The sequence below is a fragment of the Tachypleus tridentatus genome, chromosome 10 (assembly GCF_004210375.1).
Source record: "Tachypleus tridentatus isolate NWPU-2018 chromosome 10, ASM421037v1, whole genome shotgun sequence".
NCBI classification, from domain to species: Eukaryota; Metazoa; Arthropoda; class Merostomata; order Xiphosura; family Limulidae; genus Tachypleus; species Tachypleus tridentatus.
The window spans coordinates 27,689,040-27,708,659 of record NC_134834.1 but is presented as its reverse complement, the minus strand read 5'-3'; the positions used below and the strand labels follow the sequence as shown (position 1 = coordinate 27,708,659).

Here is a 19,620-nt window from a genome sequence, read left to right as displayed (position 1 = left end):
TAAGGTCAGATGACTTTCAATTGGTCAAAAGCTTAGTTGGGTGTATAAGTTGAAAATAGCTGTAACTACTCGGTTGTCATCATGATCTGCTCTAAAACGTTTTAGAAACAAAGCATAGCTCTGTATCTGACTCAAGCTTTTTAAATACTCATATCCTATATTGTCCAAAGAAGATGCTTCATAAATGTTTAAAATGTCCTAATCCCCATGCTTCAATGGGTTTTGCAATGCATGTATTTTGTGGTAATAGGTATTTCGAATATGTGTGGATGTAGTTTAATTTTTATTACAGATCTTCTGTTTGTTTTATGTTACTTTTTCTTTTAAGGATTTTTCAAAAGAACTTTATTTGTATGTTATATATCATGCTTTTGAAGGGGTTTTCATGGTGTTATTTTGTAATCTAAGGTGACTATAATGTAATATATATATTATTAAACTGTTAACGGTTTTCTTTTTATTATTTTTATTTTTCTTACTTCATTGTTTTGTATATTAAATTTATTTCTTTGTTAGAAAGATTTAATTCTTTGCTTGTTATTTTATCCATGCTATATGTAAACATTTACAGGAATGAAAGATTGTTTGTTTGTTTGTTTGTTTTTAATTTCGCACAAAGCTACTCGAGGACTATCTGTGCTAGCCATCCCTAATTTAGCAGTGTAAGACTAGAGGGAAGGCAGCTAGTCATCACCACCCACCACCAACTCTTGGGCTACTCTTTTACCAACGAATAGTGGGATTGACCATCACATTATAACGCCCCCACGGCTGAAAGGGCGAGTATGTTTGGCTCGACGGGGATGCGAACCCGCGACCCTCAGGTTACGAGTCGCACGCCTTAACACGCTTGGCCATGTCGGGCCTAGGGATGAAAGAAAGTTAACGAACTTCTTCACCATATCACAAGTATAAAATTAATTAGTTCTTAATTTAAATTTCATTGTTGACATGGGGACGAACCTGAAACAGAGAGAGCACGAAAATGTGGTATGTAGGCATACCATATATTTTCTAAATTCAATGAACAAATTTTCCACTTTTTCATTTATTCTGAATCTATGTAGTTGCTACATCACACTTTGTGGAGAATTTCATTAATTTGACTTTGTTCTGTGTGTGCGTATTTTCATATAGCAAAGGAACATCGGGCTATCTGCTGAGTTCACCGAGAGGAATCAAACTCCTGACTTCAGTGTTGTAAGTCCGAAGACTTACCGCTGTAAAAGTGGGGAATGACTTTGTTCTAACTATTTTCGTTTTTTGTTCTCTGGAGATAATACCTGCTTCAATATGAGACCATTAATAGAAATGCCCTTTATTGTATAGCAAATGATATATAGTAGTTAGTTCCTCCTTTCTATGTCGAATAAGAATGACCAGTGATGTGGATATATCATTAGTAACTATGGGAAAATCGAACATTCTTTCATTAAGTGAGTAACAATAGTTTTAAATATTACTACATTTGTTCTCAAATAACTTTGCTGACGGGAAAAAATATTGAGGGAAAACAAATCTAATGATCAATTCACAAGATCAATAGCAAGCGACAATGTAGTATCCACAAAGAAATTACATACATTATGTTTGTAAACTGAATTATGGAGAAATTAACTGTTTTCATTTTCTGTAACACATCATACCATGTCTGTTTATTTATTTCTTTGTAACCCGCTGTTGCAGCGGTAAGTCTACGGATTTACAACGCTAAAATTAGGGTCTCGATTCCCCAGGGTGGACTCAGCAGATAACCCAACTTGGCTTTACTATAAGAAAACACATACATTTATTTGCTTAAACTCAGTTACTTTCGTTAACTTAAGTTTTAATTCATAATTTATCTTTCTGTTACTTCCATTATAAAGCAAACGTTCCTAACACTCTTTGAGTAAATTAATTAATATGAAAATAACATATCTGTAATGTTGTATGTTTTGTAAAAGTATAAACAATATCATTCTTAAATGAGAGTTCAGGTGGCATATCTAGATTATAGCCTTTCCTTTGCTTAAATTGGAATGATCAGTCTCATGAATAGCGCTATAGTCATTCTGAGTCAATATGATGTTACTTTTGTATTAATTAATATTGAATTTAAATGCTCTGATAAATGATTTTTAGGCTAATAAGTTGAAGAAACTTAATTCAGTAGAAGAAAATATGCCATGTTCACAAAGTAAGAATGCACACAATGTTTGTGTTTATAAATAAAGGCTGTTGACTTGTATTTCACATTGTTTCCAGCCTCTTTATTTCATTATAAAAACGGCCCGGCATTGCCAGGTGGGTTAAGGCGTTAGACTTGTAATTTAAGGGTCACGAGTTTGAATTTCCGTCGCACCAAACATGCTCGTCCTTTCAGCTGTGGGGGCGTTATAATGTGTCCATCAATTTCACTATTCTTTGGTAAAAGAGTGGCCCAAGGGTTAGCGATGGGTGGTGATGAGTAGCTGCCTTCCCTCTAGTCTTACACTGCAAAATTAGGGACGGCTAGCGTGAAATTCAAAAGACAAACAAACAAATAATCATTCTAAAAAAAAACTCTGTTATTAAGAGATTCAGCACTACTTAGTATATATCTTGTTGAACTTCCTGTTATTTAGTAGACTTGCCACATTGCTTTAAATTTAACTCTGTTTTACTTCAATATAATACAGCAGAAAATTAAAACATGTCTAGTGTCTATATATGCAAAAACGGCTCGTTTGGATTGAGAAAATATTTTACATAGAAGGTCGAAACGTTGTTCGCTCTTCTATGTAAAATATTTTCTCAACCCAAACGAGCCGTTTTTGCATATATATTTCTCTACAAGTGAGTTTTCTCGACATCGCAGATGTCTAGTGTCTTTATATTTACACGATTGGTTGGCATTGGCAATGAAGGTCCAAGCAAGAAAATTTTGAAGGTAGAAAGGAACGTTCTATATTTATATTTATCGGGATAAAAAAAATTTCTGTTCCGTCTTCCAAGGGAAATTGTAATGTAATACAAGGGTATTAGTTTTTTTTCTTCTTATTTTATTACAGTATTTTACAGGAATTATTCAGTTAATCTGTGTATGTGCAATTTTCGCACAAAATGTCTTCAAGAAAGTTATCAAACTGTTTCATCCTCGTTGCTTTTCTTTCAATGACATTCTCTTGAGACAATTCCAGTGCTGCTCATGGAAGGAATGGTTATAATGCTGCATAGTGTGCAAGAATATAGAAAACAGAGTCTTACAATAGTAGATTATTTAGTGGTAAGGAGCACGTACCCCTGATAAACGAGAAAATATATTTCTTATTTCTTTATTCATTCAGTATACATACCTTTGATTTAATTCGTCTTTGCTCCCCCGAATAATTTGAATCTTCATTCCTGTTAAGTAAGGAACTATATATTTAAACAATCTTGTATATACACGATCTTGAACAATATAGGTTAACAAGGGAACACTTGTTATACAGTGAGAATAACGATTCATTCATTGTCTAAACAAGTTCATACGCCGTTTAAGTCTTTGACTTAATGAAAATTGTTCATTGTGTTCAGTTTCTTTACGTTTTTCACATAATCAGTCTAAATAAAAAAACTCGAAATTACTTGTCAATAGATACATTCTCGAATCTCTTGTTATTCAACGAACGTATTTCATCTTCTCCGAACAATCAGTTTTACCTGGATATCGACATTACACAGTGCACTTATAAGTTCTTAAACTTTTAAATTGTATACTTTACCTTACAGACCAGTTTTTAATTGAAAAAATATAAGCTTACATAGAGATGTTTTCTTTTAAAAAACGCGGTTTAAAGTACTAAGTGATGCTCATGTTCATCGTCGAACATCAAATATTTCTAAATTCAAATTAACATGTTTGTATGAAGTTATAAAATTCAATTAAATTTTAAAACTCCTTGAGAAAACTTGTTACAGCTATGTATCTTAAGTAGCCCCTTTTATTAAAGAAGTGTTTTTTGACATTTTAAACTTCATTTTATAAAGCATTTTACACAATTAAAAAGTGTGAAATTTACAAGTTTCGTGTTGTGTTAATTTATAGGATAGAATTGATGTGAAAGAGGTCGTTCGTGTATATGTTATTTATTTTATCAGGAGTGTGTGTTATATAGTTGTTTTTGGCACATAATGAATATGTTTGATTTATGTAAAGAAAATTGCATTGAAGGTTCAATTTTAAACCCTAAATTTGAGACCTTAAAACTCATACAGAAGCAGGTAGACGATATCTATAGCATATATTATAACGTCGTACAGATGGAGAATGTCTCTAAGACTTAAATCTTACGTCTAAATAATGGAATAGGTCTTGAGTTAAGATTGACAAGTAGTTTCCATTAAGCGTTGTTAACAATATAAACTATTAATAAGTTATTAACAATTTTAAATTGGATGTTTAAAGATAAATTTCCTAGTTTATTGCATAATTACCAGGAATTTAAAAGATAATGTTAATTTTGGTAATACGCAATTCAAAAATCGTTTCAGTTTAAAAACTTATTATTTAGTAGTAGAAGTAGTACTAGTATTAGTAATATTACTGTTAACGTTCTATGAGGTAAGTATACAGGCAATGAATCTTTCTCCACAAATACAAGCATGGAATAATCGTTTATTTTTCCTAGGTTTTGTGTTTTTCTTTTCACATATTGTCAATACAATGAAAAATCTTACGATAATTGTAAGAGACACTTAAGTCGTGACACACGATATTTTGTACTATAAAGTATAATCCTTAACTTTGGATCAGAGGCGCCAGTTTGCCATATATTGTTGACATTTATGCTGATAATATACTAATGAAATTATTTTAAGCAACAATGTCAATATATATTTATATTGTAAGCATAATTTATCAAATAATGACACTTGTCACACTTAATATTTTTGGTAAAAACAACAAATAATTTGAGAGAAAATGTTTATTACCTGTACTGGAATGAAAAAGAAACGAGAGTAGGCCTGTAAAGTACAAGTTCAATTAATGTAACTCACTGGACCCAATAGGCTATTTTAAAATTGTAGAATGTTATATTAAGTTTTGGCCTTACTAAGAAAAAATTTAAATATAATTAACAAAGAGTAACTTCCTGGTGCAATGGTGGTTTAGAGAATGGCATATTAAATACTTTTCCAAAGAAGTTTTAAGAAATAAAACCAAAGGATTAAATATACTAGATACAACTTGAAGTATATATTTAAAATAATTGGGAATTTAATTGTAATTTGTATAACTGTTGTGGAAAAATAAAAATAGTACCTTCTCTACTTGTTGAATTGGAGATCAACAACTAAAGTAAGTGTTGGAATACCTGAAGCTGATTTTTATGCAAAAATATTGTTAATAGCAAGTATTCTCAATTGATAGATTTCATTTATTACAAGTTTTATTTTTCTTACATGTCAATTTATGACGTTATCTAATATTAGGTAATTTGTTATATGGAGTTAATATTTTATTAATTTCTAACTATTTTGAGCTCTCATCTACAAAGTTATTTTATCTTTAACAGAAGGTCATTGATAATTTGGTGATGATTTATTAGTCCAAAGGCCCATTAATTCAAAGTTGTTTAACATTTAAAATATCAAATTGATTGTAAGGTTAAATCTGTGAAACTTGTGACAAAAACACCTCAACGTATGACGTAAAGACTACAATTTCTTTTGAATGAATTGATAATGTTAATTGTTATTTTCTTGTATACATATATTATGTTAGGCTGCAGTTCCTTCATATTTACACATCAGGCTTGGGTTTGAGAATCTAGATTTTCTGAGAAAATGGACATTCAAGACTTTTATTTCACAGTGATGTGATGATTAATGTCATATTCCTGACTCAATAAATATATTGAAAGCTTCTAGTCTGTAAAATTATATTGACACTGAGCCACTACAATGAACTGTAAACTAAAATGTTGATTCTGGTTTTTACATCTAAAATAAAAGCAAACTATCAAAAGTGACTGGTTCTCTAAAACCAAAAATCTGTGGCTATCGGGCAGTTGGTATACCGAGCAGTTTCTGATAATTTTCACAAATATAAACTGGTGATGGGAATTATGATTCAGTGATGGATGATAATTAAGATGAGGATCAGAAAATTATTAGAACCTTACAGAAAAGAAGGTGACCAAAGGTTGTTTGGTACAAAATTAAATGTGATACTTCACACTAATTTCTCCAACAAATAAAAGTGTGCCTATGAACACCATACATCAAAAAAGCTTTAGAAGTTTGACTTGGATTGAAGTTGTAATTACGCTTATTATTGGGCATAATTATCCTGTTAGTTATAAACTTTAAGATTTTTTACAATTAAAATTGAACCTATACATTTAAGTATTCATGAAAAGAGATTTTAATTAAATTTCAAAACATGAAGGAGAAAATGGAATATATACTAGATTTTATCATCAGCTATGACTATTACAATCCAACTAATGGAAGATAGTGCAGCAAGCTTAGTTTGAGAATGATCATTAAATAGTTGATTGTTTGATAATTACCAAAAATTAATTCAAAAAGTACAAAAAGAGTTTGTTTTTTTTCCCACTGGTATATGCCTATGTGATTTTTGTGTATTTTGTGAATATGAAAAATACAAAGGAATTTTGGGAAAATAAATGTTAGAAACTTCCTAAGTTTTTTTAATTGTATTTCATAAGCAATATTAATGTTATTATGAGTTACTTTGTGCAGAATTTAAAGATAGACGAGTAATCATGAAATTAGAGAATAAAAGGACAGTTAAATAAGCAAAACTATCATATAAAAAGGTTCTAAAAATGTATATGCTATATCTTTGTACATCTTTATGTGAATGTTGTGATAATCCAGAATATCCTGTTGTATTAGGAAGAGTAGATGTGAACATTTCTCATTTTCCTTACTGGTTACGTCCAGAGGTAAAAACTTTCCTTTTCTGGTATTTCAGAATAACTATTAGAAGCAGACTCGTTGAAATAGAGCATCTTAATTGTTGAGGTAATTCTATTACATATAGGTAACAGTGTTAGGTCGTTACAGAACCTAGTGCAGTCCTGTGGAATGTGAGTGAATGATAGAGGTTTCATCACCCCTATTCTCCAAGCACCTGAAGCTTACATAACAATTATGAACCTCAAAAATGTACGAATGACAAAGGAGCATCTTGTGACATTTCCACTAGTGCTTCAGATGAAGATTTCTTTGCTTGACTTTGGTCTCACCCCTTTAAACAAACCAGAAATAGTAAAATACCATCTTAGAGATTTAAAGAGCTCAAAGCACAAAGAAATAATGATTTGTTGGTAAATGTACAACTAACATTCCAGTGGATATTTGTGATACAAAACATTTAAGAATCTATATCAGTGAATGAAGTATTATAATTACACATTAGTAAAATAACTTTCTCAGTTAAAAACGCAACAAAGTTTCCTGTTTCAGTAAACTACAGTTGAGTTACACAACAGTGACATTTCTCCTGTTTTGCTCGTTGACAGCATTTTTATTGTAATTTTGAAATTTCTCTTAAGAGGCTTATGGTAAGAGTTATAACTTTCTTCTTCATCAAGAAAGTTGTTTAAAGAAATCAGTTAGCTATAGAATAGTCACATGTTGAATTTTTGTCCAAATGTGTTCTAAATTTAGGAAAGACAGTCTTTCTTTAGTTATAATTCCAACATTATCAGAGTAAGTTTGTGAAAATATTTCACATTTTTGACAAAGCAAGCTGCTGAAAAAAAGTCTCACTCTGAAGTTATTAATATAAAGCTTATAAAGAATATGACATTTGAATGTTAATGAATATTTTAACTTAGTTTTTAAATACTTTAAAAAAGTATTTGTGAACCACATTTATTGGTTACAGGGAGTTTGTAATAACATACAAGTCAAACAAGATGTTCTAAACAAAAACAGCACCAATATTGTAACAAATCCTACTAATTAATTAATGCTGGTTTTCTCTGTGTATTTTGCAAAGAAAATTAATTATTTCACCAAGTGTTTTTGGTTTGTTCTTTATACTAAATGTTTTAACAGCTAGAAGAATTACACTGCATAATATGATGCAACATGCAAACCTCTCCAGTAGTGAACAATATATTAACAAATTAGTAAATTAATGGTTAAATTATTGTAAGTTATAAAAAACTTGGAAATGCAAGTAGGAAATTTTGCAACTTCAAGTAATACAAATTGTATGTTTTTTTTATATTTATTTTGGTGAATGACAAAAAATTATGCAATGTTACAGTTGTGCCTGTAATCACTTAACTTTACAACCAATTTCAAGTGTGGTCTTTGCTGTACGAATAATCTGTTACTCTGTACATTACATAATTTCTTGGTTTGCCTTTTATAATATGCAATAAAATATATTTTAATAATGTTTCACTACAGATTAGTGTGTTTGATTTGTTTGTTTTTATGTAGTAATCTGGCATTGCTTTGCATATTGAATTACTTCATGTATTTTTGTAGAAATATTTGTGTTAATTAAGGTTTACAAAAGGACTGCAGAACTGCAAGTTTATTTTTCTACTGATGTTTGTTACACATTTAAATGCTTTCAGATATGGATCATTTGTGCCACGAACTGCAAGATGTATATGTATTATGTTTTTTTTTAATAAATTGTTCATTTATGAAGTGTGACTTCAATTAACAATATACATAAAAATATTTTTTTTATTAATAGTTTTTTTTTGTCCATATGCATGTGGTTTGTATGCAAGTTTAATGGAATGTTTTTCACTTGTAAGTAATAGTTTGTAAACAATCAGTTTATATTTTCTGAAAATATTGTTTTAGACTGATATTTTTTTTATTAAAAATAATCATCTTTCAGTGCAATTACATTATAGTGTATGTACCTGTGAAATGTGTCTTTTTAAAATGTACAGATAATAAATACCCTTTTTATAGCAGCCACCTTGGCAAGTACCTTTTCAATAACCAAACAGCTACTAGTACTGATAATCACTTTCTAAGATAAATTGTTATGAAAAAACTGATTTTATTTGACCCATATTTTGTGCTATATTATTATCATAGTGCAGTTTGCTTTGCAGAACATCACAATCACTTTGTGTGAAGTGTAATATCTTAATGAAATATTAATCAAAACAGTTGGTTCTTCTTCAGATCAAAGACGAAGTCGCCAAACATACAGCTTCTATCAGACTTTGGCTTTAGAGAAGGAATTCCACTTGGACCCATATCTGACTCAACGCAGAAGAATTGAGATAGCCCAGTCTCTCAACTTAACAGAAAAACAAATTCAGATATGGTTTCAAAATCGCCGAATGAAATGGAAAAAAGAGAATAAAACATCTTAAAATGCTTGCTATTTCCCAATAGTGTAATTACATGTTTTGGTATTAGTATAATGTGATGTCTTGCAGACTTTTTTAATCATTACATTATAAACCATCACTTTACAAGTTTGTCATTGTTAGTTGTCTGTCTTTTTGTATAAAATAAACTTTTTATATTCTGGGGGCTTAATTGTTAGCCTTTCTTTTTGTTTATAGTATGATTTAGCAAACCTAGGTCAAGCAAATGTAAGTTTTATATCTGTAGAGGATTGCAAAAGAAAACATTTTTGACATACATCATAGGTTAAAAAGGAAAATAGCTGGTGTTCATTAGTTTGTATGTACTCTTGCCATGACAGATATGAAACTTGCATATAAGTGTATTTATTATATAGCTGTGCTCCAAAAAAAACTGATATTTTGGAATTGGACACAAAACAAATTTAAATATTCATTTATAAAATGTGCAGCTTATTCAATAAGTTGCTAGTGCTTTAGAAATTCTAGTATTTCAAATATTAGGGATCATCATTATTTGTATAATAGAAGCATAAATGAACATAGTTATTCCATTTTTCTGTGAAACAAGCTGTAGCACTAGAAGTTCGACACCTTGATATATATAATAACTAATCTGAATCTGTAATTTAACTACCATTTTGTCTTACAGGTCAAGTTTGTTGTAGTGATTAGCATAGGACACTGTGAATCTGTTATACATGCTTTACACTTTGGAGCCATGTGTTTTTATAATGTAATGATTTAATCATACTATTCAACTACAGTAGTACAAGAGTTGGCAGCTGGTACTGTTGACTGATTGTCTTTTCTCAGGTGTATCAGTTCAAAATTATGGATGACTAGCTGTCAATTATGGATAACTATCTGAAACAATGTGTGTGGTATCATTCAGAATGTGAAGCACATTGTGCTTGGCTTTTCTTTACAATAATGATTTCAATTGAAATCTATTTGTTATGACATTAAAGCTATTCTTTCATATACCTATAAAATTTCAAAAGATACAGAAGGAGAAACAAATTACCAGACTAATAAAATTAAGGTGATTGCGTGTAAACTTTTACCAGATTTTAACTATAAGATGAAAAACAAAATTATAATTGAGAATTTTCCATAATATTTTGAAACTGAAATTTACTTAAGAGTTAAATGCTTTACAGAGTATTTAAGGCTCTTTTTATGAAGTATTTTGAAATTAATCAACATAGCAGGTATTTAAAAATAACTTTCATGTGGTAAATACCCAAAACTCCAACTAAAAACCAAACATATAATCATAATTTATTAAAAACCTGATAAATATTGAATGATAAATTACTAATTTTCTGTATAGCGTATTTTCAGCCTGGCATGATTAGGTGGTTAAGGCACTTGACTTGTAATCCAAGAGTCGTTGGCTTGAATCCCTGTCACACCAAACATGCTTGCCCTTTCAGCCATGAGAGCATTATAATGTGACAGTCAATCCTACTGTTTGTTAATAAAAGAGTAGCCCAAAATTTGGCTGTGTGAGGTGCTGACTACCTGCCTTCTGCCTTAGTATCACATTGCAAAATTAAGGATGGCCAGTGCAGATAGCCCTCATGTAACTTTGCACAAAATTCAAATCAAACCAAAACCAACAATGTGTTTTCTTTTAAATTGGTCCAAAGTCTCAGGAAATCTCAAAAGCATTGATTTATGGCTAGTTATTTTGTTATCTCAAAAATAAGAAACTGTTGAAGTGATGCACCGCCTTTGAATAAATGGTAAGATAGGAGCATGATATTTCTTGGCACCTGTGACTTCTTAGTGTGAAACTATTCCAAGTTGCCTTGTTTGCATATTGAAAAAAATTTGAAGAGTACACTTCTCAAAATAAAAAATAATTGTGAAAGCTATGTTTTATTACTTCAGTCTTCAGAGAAATTTGATTACACCTTTTTTTTTTAAATAATGTCTTTCTTTATAATGTTACTAAGCATTTTTTGGTTTATAAAATATCTTACACCAGTTTCTCAATAGTCTTTATAAAGTATGCATTCGTGTAATTTGTATGAAATACATTTATTACCCAAGAACATTTGTACTAAAGTGAATTTAGTTAGCATTTTAAATATTTTTAGCTGTGACTGCATTACACGAATGACAGTCAAATCCAGTATTCATTTAAGGATGATGCTTTGATGATTGTTTCTATCTACTGGTTGTCTTTTCCCTATCTTGCATATAGAAAGTAGGATATGTCTATGACTCAACAATATGGATTTGTAACCTGACAGTTGAATCTGTTTTGTAAGCATGAGGTGTTGTTTGGGTGAAAAAGTATTTACCACAAGCATATGTAAAAAGTGTTACAAACATTTTAATCTACACTAATGTACAGTACAGGCATGCAGTATGTTTTCTGCCTTTCTTTATTAATGTGGGTGTTTGTTTTTTTTCAACTGATTCTGTTTAATTTTTGTATAAATGTGTGTTGCAGAAAATCAGTGAATTGTTTTGGTTCTTGTTACCGTTTCTTGTTCTCTAGTAATATCTCCTTGCCTACAGTGAAAGTTGAAAGTTAACAACAGAAATGCCCTTCACTGGCTGAATGGATAATATCTGTAGGTTACAGGCTATCTTGTAAGAGGTTGCCACTATGGATAAATCCAACATTCCTTCTTAGTACAGAGTATTGGATTTGCCTGAATTATAGGAAACAAAGAGACTAGACACAACATAAAAGTCAGTTAAAACAATCTTTATTGACTTTACAAAATAATCAAAATGATAAGTGTATGTGTGTGTCCAAGAACAGTGCCTCTATTGAGGATTTAGCCTAAATTTGTGTGAAAATCTTATGTACAATTATGTTTTAAACAAAGAAAAGAGCTTTAAATACACAGTTTTATAATGCTATAATTATTGGGGATACAAGTAGTAATTAAATAATTTCAACATTTCCATCAAAAAATCTTTTTTTTGTAAGAAGAGGAACATAGTACAATAGGAGAATGACCAAAAACATTAGCTAAATAAAGCAAAGAATTTGTTTGTTTGATTTGAATTTTGCAGAAAGCTACGTGAGGACCATCTGCACTAGCTGTCCCTAATTTAGCAGTGTAAAACCAGAGGGAAGGCAACTTGTCATCACCACCCTGTGCCAACTCTTGGACTACTTACTCTTTTACCAATGAATAGTGGAACTGCCAATCACATTATTACACCCCATGGTTGAAAGAGCAAGCATGTTTGATGCGATGGGGATTCAAACTCGTAACCCTCGGATTATGAATGGAGTGCCTTAACCACTTGGCCGTGCCAGGCCCAGAATGTCCATTCCCCAGGTGAGGCTCGAACTCCCAACCCCGGCATATCCAACAAGTACTCTTATAAGTACTGTGTGCTAACCAATTGCACCACTATGCATCTCCAAAGCAACGCAACTTTGAGAAATGGTAATGTAGGTAACTTGCTTACTCTGAAAATAGCAGGATTGTAAAACTCAATATAATACTATATTTTTGCAGTCTGGGACAGACTTTCATTAACTTTTGACCTCCAATGAAAACACTAAATTTGAGCTTATGCTTGGATTTTTTTTTTAAATAAAATTTGAAATTTGCCTTTCTTTACTGTGTACTTATTATGTGTAATATAGAACATTTCATTATCTGAGTTATTCACCAAACCTGACAAAGAAAACAGGTTATTGGAAAATACCATACCCAAGAGTCTCTGTAATAAACTTAATTCATAATTTTCACTTGACAATCTCAAAAATGAGTTTCATCAAGAAATCGAATTTGCTGGGAAACAAGTGTCCACCTAGTAAAGCTTTAGTACAGTTTCTAGGTTTTAAGGACACCAGGTATATGGTTTGGTATCTTGTGGGATAGGTAATGGTTGCTATTTTGAAAATGTGATTTTGAAAATTGAAGTTGGATTTTAGTTTATTTGACGTAAAATATGAAATAAAATTAAAATTAATATCATAAATAAAACTTTATTTTAAATAAAAATAACAAATGATAATCCTGTATTGTATTTTAATAATATACGTACAAACACCTCCAATGGCACAGCGGGATATCGTCGGACTCACTGCTAGAAACCGGGTTTCGATACCCGTGGTGAACAACGCACAGATAGCCTATTGTGCAGCTTTGTGCTTAATTCCAAACAAACAGTATTTACAAACGTAAACAAATTAGGTGTCTAAAGTTTACCTCTAAGTCAACATGTATACACTTGTATTTTAATTTTCTGAGTTAGTTTCCAGGATGACGTTTTCATTTGGTTTTGTACTGTACGATATTCTTATGCTCATCAATTTCCTGTAGATAAAAGTAAACCAAACAGGAAAATATTTAGAGATCTAAAGCAGAAACTGAGTTGTACACAAGCGACTGAACACAATAAAATCAGATTTTATTTACAACCACAAGAAGCCAAAAATCATGAACTAATACACTCATGTTTTAGGTCAAATAGGACCTGGTGTAGTAGAATAGCGTTTATCCCTCTCCATCAGTGAGTACAATGCATTCAAATTTCCTTTCATCGAGGGCTCTGATGAAACTACTACTTTTAGCCCCCTAAATATGTTTGTTTGTTTTTGAATTTAGTGCAAAACTACTTCAGAGTTATCTGCACTACTCGCCCCTAATTTAGCAATGTAAGACTAGAGGGAAGGCAGCTACTCATCACCACCCACCGCCAACTCTTGGGCTACTTTTTTACCAACGAATAGTGGGATTGACCGTGACGTCATAACGTTCTTTCAGCCGTGAGAGCGTTATAATCTTGACTCGTAACCTGAGGATCGCGTGCCTTAAACACCTGGCCGTGCTGGGCCCCCTTAATATGGCCCTGAATGCAGTAGAGGTCTGATGGACATTCTGTGACATGCTGGTTTTTCGTGTTTTCTATCTACTTTAATTATAAAGTAATTTAAATGTTTTTTATTTATTTTGTTTGTATGCAATCTTAGCATAAACGTCAACACATGGTCCCCAAAGCTATTTAGATTACCTTGTTCTAGTTGATTTGTTTTTTGTAGCAGATGATGTTTATTGTGCCCAAGAAGATTAGTGAGTGTAATGTCTTGTTTTGGTGGAGTTAATATTTTCTGATCACTGTAAAAGAACAAAAGTTACACGGTGGCGCTGTTGATTGAACAAAAGAACCGAACTTATCTGTTTTATTAAGACATGTTTTGTTTTCAGGACTAATACAAAGTAGTCATGTGAATGTTATAGTAGAAAACCATGGTGTTTTAGTCTTACAGAGACAGAGATTAATCCCGAGAGAATGAAAACTGTGGAACTAAGCACCCTCTAGCAGAGCTTTGACTATGATGCTGTTTGTATGAGCATCTAGAGTGCATTTTCGTTTTGTCCGTGTTTACTTGTGCTGAATTTGATTGGACTCATTATTTCAAACAAACTAGGAAAACTTAGTTATCAGATTCAAAATTGCTCTTCTTGTTTCCTGAGCATATTTGCTTTTATTGGTTGATCTAACCACCTGATAAATTTTTACCGGAAAATAATACAAACGTAGATAAGAAGGAGAAAATTTTGATGTCATGATATCAGAATGTATTGGAAGGTTGCTCATTTAATAATACGCATACTAGCTGTTTTTTACCAGCTTAGGTTGATTGAGCTGAAAGAAATACTTTCCCTGAAAAAAAAAAGCATTTTGTTTGAATGTAGAAGTGCTTGTGACCACAGAGAAACAATTATACATATGGTTCACCCGTGAGATGCATACTGCAAGTATGGCTAATACCTTCATCTAGAAACCATCTAGTACATGAAGAAAGGAGCATCTGCTTTGTATGTGGACTAATGAGGTACTGGCAAAGAAGTTATCTGTACTTTTAAATGTGAAAAATGCATCAGAGTTATTTGTTTCAGTCAATGGTTCAGCAGATACCAATCAACCACAACGTTGTCATTTTGCTGAGAAACAAAGTAGGAAATTTTTTTCATATTAACCATCAGATAATCAAGTCTAAGGAAACCAGTAACGAATGGAAGCTGCTGTGGAAATTGTTCCAATTGCGCTGCACCATTGCTATCAACTCAAGAGGCATGGTGCTCTAACAGTGCTGAAGCTAGTGGTACCTAGAATTCTGCGGTAAGGAATGCTCTGGATTTTACACAACACAAATCATTGAGGTCACCAATATGTAATCTGCACTTGTGATAACATTTCATCGTGGTTCTTCTGGCCACCAGTGGATTGAGATGTTCTGCACTGGTTCTACACAATATGTGCCTTGAGGAAAGACATGGCAAATGTCAACAGGGAATTATTAGAGCTTCTCTGCATGTAATAACCCTGGATATTGGTTGTTTACTTCCAAAAACTGAGAAATCATTGCTATGCACTCGTTACTTTCAACTACTTCAGAAAGCGAACCAGAGCTTATTCCAGATAGTCCCACACATGTTAGCCAATAATTGTAAAGCATAGTTTGGAAAATTGGAAGAAATCGACGTGTACAAGGGAGCTGACTTCAACAGCTTAGTGTCTACTGAATTGTGTAATTAGTAGGGAGCTGACTTCAACAGCTTAGTGTTTACTGAATTGTGTAATTAGTAGGGAGCTGACTTCAACAGCTTAGTGTCTACTGAATTGTGTAATTAGTAGGGAGCTGACTTCAACAGCCTAGTGTTTACTGAATTGTGTAATTAGTAGGGAGCTGACTTCAACAGCTTAGTGTCTACTGAATTGTGTAGTTAGTAGGGAGCTGACTTCAACAGCTTAGTGTTTACTGAATTGTGTAATTAGTAGGGAGCTGACTTCAACAGCTTAGTGTTTACTGAATTGTGTAATTAGTAGGGAGCTGACTTCAACAGCTTAGTATTTACTGAATTGTGTAATTAGTAGGGAGCTGACTTCAACAGCTTAGTGTCTACTGAATTGTGTAATTAGTAGGGAGCTGACTTCAACAGCTTAGTGTTTACTGAATTGTGTAATTAGTTAGATCTAGTGAAGACTTATTTTTCATTTCCTCCATCTTCCAGTATGATATTTTGGCAGAATGGTTAATACAGGCTATCAAGCAAACTTGTAAAGTTTGTCGATCCCAAACAAACCAACAAAGATGAATATTTGTAATGTGTGATGGTGGCAGTGGAATAGGGATCAAAATACTGATTAATTAAGCGACTGATGTTGGAATGGGAAATGTTACCTCCATGTGGACGTGATAATTGGCTGTCCACCATAAGAAGAAGTGTCCTAATATCTCCAAGAGTATGAAGATTGGTTAAGGTCATTGATAGTTGGTGAACACAACTTCACCTGACAAAAATGTGAGAAAGCAGTATGTCAACATGAGAATTGCTACAGTTAGGCAGTAAACAAACAAATGTTCTAATGTGGTGACGAGTATGGTTGTGATAGATGCCAGCTGCCCCAAACCACTTGGATCTGGAAGGAATGACCTAAACATGATTCTTGAACAAGCCTGTCCTCTAATGTAGGAGCTACAAAAATGTGTAAGACAAGTAAACATATCAACAAGTTGCATTTACAGTCACAGATTAGAATTTTACATTGGCTTGACCAAGAGCCTAGAAATGAAACCATGAGCCAGAGAAGGGCGAGGGCACCAAGTCAGATTATATCAACCTGTCTGATGAGAAAGAGGAAATTGTAGAGACTAATCCGACATTTTTTTTATAAATCAAATGAGGATTTCTTGGAAACGGAAGTGACTACCAGCACTGACTAGCACATCAACATCAGCTTCCCAACTGATAATTAAGGAATTGGCCATGAAAGCCAATACAGTAATTAGTTTTATGCAATCAGTGATTAAAAGAGAGTATCCTTCCTTACTTTCTTAGCTGTTGGCTAGTAATGTTTGACAGAATGTGTAGGTTACATTTTACAATTACTACTGAATTACCAAAGCGAGGGTAGCTAAGTGGTCAAAAGATTGCTGACTGAAAGGCATTGTGGTCCTTGCTTTCCAAACTTTTAAGTAGTATTGAAAGCACGGTGTATATTCGATTATTAAAGTTAGAATAGCCAGATAGTTTGGAGATTACTGACTGAAATGCTGTAACAGTCCTTGCTTCCTGAGCTCTGAAAGTTAACATTAAATGGTATAGATGTACTTCACAGTATGGTCACTCCTTGATTATTGGCAGTTAGAACATTAATTGACCTGCATGATCAAGAAAGGAAATGCACTGTTATTTCTTGCTTTCTAAGCTATTGAGTGGTTCTGAAATAATACGCACACACTAAATTTTAAGAATAATTTCTCAATTGTTGATACTAGCCATGACTATGTGATTGAAAAATCAGTGATTAGGACAGTTTTGCCTCACTTTCTTTTCTAGTACAGACTAGGTGGATGTTCAGATATGAAATTAATCCTATGTTTCAAGATCTTGTTGAGTGATGAGAACTTTGCAGATCATACCGTCCAGCAACGGATAACGTTTAAATTGGTTTTTGAAAATATGATGGACGTAAAACCATTGAGGAATTTCTGCTTTCTCTGAGAACAGCATAAATTGTAATCTTGGTAAAGAAACTATTTCCAAAAAAGACATTAATATTTCCTTGTTTTAGTTTATTTGTTCTCTATAGTTAATAATGTCTATCCTGACTAAGAGGATATTGCAATAACATGTAGCATCTGGGTTTAAAGGATTAATGACTTTAATATTCTTTACTATCTAAGTTATCAATGTGTGTATACTACAGCTAATTAATACTATGAGAAAATAAATGTCAAAAGGTGAATTTGTTTACTGGACAAAAACAACAAGTTACCTTTTGGGCTCACGTAATGTTTCTTGGTTCAGTCTACTTGGTTTACATCACAGTTTGGTAAAGGTTCATTTTGATTAATAGAAACCTTGTGAGCTATTTACGGTTCTAACAGACATGATCGTCCATATTTATATACAGGTACACATAGTTTTTATGGGTTTTAAATAAAGACTATTTCCACAAGTCTTCCATAATTTTAAATTGACAGAATAGAGAGTAGGTAGATCGTCAATAGCACAATTTTGACTAATTAATTCAAATTTATAAATAATGACACTAGTAATAATGGCTCTAGTGATAATGAAAAACTTTTATTATGAAAAAAGCCTGTAAAAATACAATTTTGCTGCATTTGTTTTTACTTTCTGGATATTCATACAGAGCTACAGAAGTGTTATCTGGGGTATCGTCCCTAGTTTTGACTTCATAGAATAGAGAAAAGGTAGCTAGTCAATAGTACCCACCACCAGTCCTTGGACTATTCTAATTAAATAAGGTGATTTTATGGCAGTGGAAAATGGACCATGAACCTTGGGATTCACAGCTCAGCATGCCAAATTTTGGTCTAAGTTCGCTTATTGCTTAGAATAAAAAATGCTTTTTAAGTGATAATATATAAAAAAAAGAAACTCGTGTGTGTAAATGTGCATCACATTATTTTTAGTGAATATAAAGTATATTCATTATTGCATTAATTATGTGTCATTTTCCAATGCATTGATTCCCACACAGTAGTCAGGTAGGACCTACTAACTGAAGATTAGAAGAATACCGAATTTCCGAATAGATATATGGTTCTTTTTGACTCTGATCGAGTTTGTTGTGGAAAAAAAAAAGTCAAAACACAATTAGTTATAACAACAATCTTCAGTTTGTTTGTTTTTAAAATTTCAGTGATAGCATAGAGGGAAGGCAGCAGCTAGTCATCACCACCCACCGCCAACTCTTGGGCTGCTCTTTTACCAACGAATATTGGGATTGACCGTAACATTATAACGCCTCCACGGCGGAAAGGGCGATCATGTTTGGTGTGACGAGATTCTTACCCACATCCCTCAGATTACCAGTCGAATGCCTTAACCCCCTGGCCATGCCGGGCAAAAGAAGATGGAAAGCTACTACTTGATCTAATTGTGTATGTATCACAATTATGTATAAAAGAAAAAAGTTAGTGTCTCCATACTGAATAGAAAAAAAAACACTAAGGTGTAAAGATAATACATGTCCTAATCCTGTTTTATAATTACATATGAAAGTGAAAAGTTATTATGTTTTTCTAACAAAGATTTTCTAACGTCAGAAAATATATTCCCTTTTATATAAGTATTCTTATTTATAATGCGAGCAGTGGCATCTATCCTGTTTGAAAATTTGAACGTGCAAGCAAAGCTAAACATTCACTTTTGAAATGACGGGAAAAGAGATATGAAGAATATTGATGACAAATTTTATTTTGTAACCAGGATATTGTAAATTATATTTATAGGAATCACACTATCATTCATATTTC

At 32.3% G+C, this 19,620-nt stretch overlaps 1 long non-coding RNA gene across 1 annotated transcript; it reads left to right on the top strand.

Annotated features, from left to right (window-relative positions):
• Positions 1–4,068: 4,068 nt before the first annotated feature.
• LOC143228933 (uncharacterized) lies at positions 4,069–12,933 on the top strand. Its single transcript, XR_013015538.1, has 2 exons — positions 4,069–4,227; positions 9,145–12,933. It is a non-coding gene; the product is annotated as an uncharacterized LOC143228933 (long non-coding RNA).
• The last annotated feature ends 6,687 nt before the right edge of the window (positions 12,934–19,620 follow it).